This window comes from Gymnoscopelus microlampas (assembly GCF_963454915.1).
Source record: "Gymnoscopelus microlampas genome assembly, chromosome: 5".
In the NCBI taxonomy this organism is placed as follows: Eukaryota; Metazoa; Chordata; class Actinopteri; order Myctophiformes; family Myctophidae; genus Gymnoscopelus; species Gymnoscopelus microlampas.
Window position 1 is genome coordinate 12,414,847 of NC_139942.1, and position 2,500 is coordinate 12,417,346.

General features: G+C 39.8%; 1 protein-coding gene across 1 annotated transcript in view; it reads left to right on the forward strand.

Annotated features, from left to right (window-relative positions):
- The window catches only part of efr3a (EFR3 homolog A), a 99,462-nt gene that overhangs the window by 69,301 nt on the left and 27,661 nt on the right, over nucleotides 1-2,500 (forward strand).

Here is a 2,500-nt window from a genome sequence, read left to right on the forward strand (position 1 = left end):
GTACTTCTTCCACCACTGGATATCAGAATCAAAGAAAAAGGTCCCGGACACAATGCTGGGAATTGCAAAAAAAAGGATGCTCTTCATAAATTAACCCATTCAATCCAGGAACGCATCTAGAAATGTCTTTTAAATCCTTTTATATCAGTGGTGCTCAAACCTTTTCAGATGTCAAGGACCCCCAAAAAATTATATGTATTTAGCCGTCGACCCCCCATCTCAAAATATTTAGTTCCAGGGACCCCTCAGAAGCAAAGATTTGAGTTACAAATGTTCGCTTTAAAAAATATATATATTCAAAGATTTGCACCAATTTTCACGATTTAGCAGATCTACAAGCTTGTAGCTTGTAGCTATGAGCTTGTAAATCTGCTATTTTTGAGTGGTGCCAACCACTCCTACATGTGTCTGTCCGTCCGTATGTTTGAGCACGGCCTCTACAGCTGCTGCAGCTGATTGCAACACAAGGATGCAACCAGTTACACTAATTCACTCATCAAAGGCACCACTCTCTTCACACTGGGTGTGATTTTTTAATAGCCAAAGAAATCTTAAAATGACACGCGTTCCCGCATTGATTGGGTTAAATCGACGTTCTGGTCGATAGACCTTCATCAGGACAAATATGTCTTTTGAATGAAATTCCATTTAGTTTTAGTCACATTTTATCTGACACGTTTTAGTGTACATTTAGTTGACTAAATATCATAAGATTTTAGTCGACTAAATCTACAGCTGATTTAGTCGACAAAAATGTATTTTGGCCGGCAGTGATGGCGTCGTAATGCCTGTCGTAAATGTGTACACTTGGCTGTGTGCCGAAAATAGCCGATCAACAATTTCACAGCTTGTGAGATTGTAGATCGGCTATTTTTGTTGCCTAACAAACACCCTGTTATATTAATGATAAATATCAGAATATTGAGTTTTAATGTTTTAACACAAATTAGTATTTACAGTACAGCACTTTAAGGTTACATATTTAAAAAAGAAAACATTAATAACGTGGCCTACTGGCGGTGTGCACGACAGACACACACACACACACACACACACACACACACACACACACACACACACACACACACACACACACACACACACACACACACACACACGCTCTTTTATCTAGTGGCTGCATCCGGTCACAAATCAACTGCATCAACATTACTGCCTTGTTAACAGGATCCAAGAGAGACAGTTATGTGAGCTATGAAAAGGCCTACTACAGCACTCCAACCAATCTGTGGTTAGGTACAGTATGTCCATGTGGGGCCACCGTAGCTGCTGCCCAGAACCCAGCCTCTGTTGTGAATAGTTGCTGTATTTCGGGTGTCCTCTAGTTCAGGGGTTCTCAAACTGTTCAGGCCACGACCCCCCCAAAATAATCATATTTGGACTGGGGAGCCCCCCCACACCCTGATAAGCACTTGAAATTGTTGGAGTTGAGGCAATAGATTTAGTTTGACTCGGTTCCACAGATAAATATTGTGAAAAAACAATTTGCTAACAGGCGAAGTGCTATTGGCCAAATGTTTGACCGTTTGTTATAGTATAGTTTATTGATTACTTTTGACACAGTAGTGGTATTATCATTATTATTATTTATTTTCATTTTAGAGGCATTAGAAATGACTTACAAGTCCTTAAATTGTCACTTTAGAAATGTGCAGATACCCTGTATTCACTTCATATACTGTATGTTGGTTTGTTTACTGTAGAGTGAGAAAAATGTTTGCACATTAAGCTAATCATCTGGGGACCCCCACAAAATACATTTTTGACCCACAGTTTGAGAACCAATGCTCTAGTTGTTCTGTGAAGCTGCTGTTAGACACAACGTGAAACCTCTCCTTAGCCAAGTTCCCTGCCATAAATATACCCATCGCCAAACTATACCCCCCCCCCCCCCCCCCTGCCAAACTATACCCTGTTCAAGTGGGGCTAGCCGGTTTTATACCTAGTGGTATAAAACAGGCTAGCTCAAAGTATACACTCTAGTCCTGATTATACCCCCATGTGTTTTTTTTCATGAATTCTCCCTCCCCCATTACTTATTCTATTAATAGCTTGTTAAGTAATACCTCTATAGTCCAGATTATACACCCTTTGTCTTTTTTCATGAGCGCAAACTGGTTTTAATATACAATTTACAATTTAGGCAATTTAGATAAATAAACTCCCCAAGGAGTGGGGACTATGTGATTCCACCCTATTTGTCTTATCTTTTATTTTCCCATAAATAAGATAAATAATCTCTAATAAGAATAATGCGAGTACAGATGTGACATTCCAAAGTTTCAAGGGGCCTGCCATTGGCACTTCAGTGAAGCATCAGATTAGTGGATATAGTCCAAGTTTTTTCACGGAGAAAGGGGGACATTTGGCAGGGGTGAAATGTTGCCAGGTGTGAATTGGCCTCACACCTGGCAAATCATGCACGACAATGGGTGAAATAAAAAAAATACTATTACGGGGAAAGATCAAGAAGAGTGAAGTG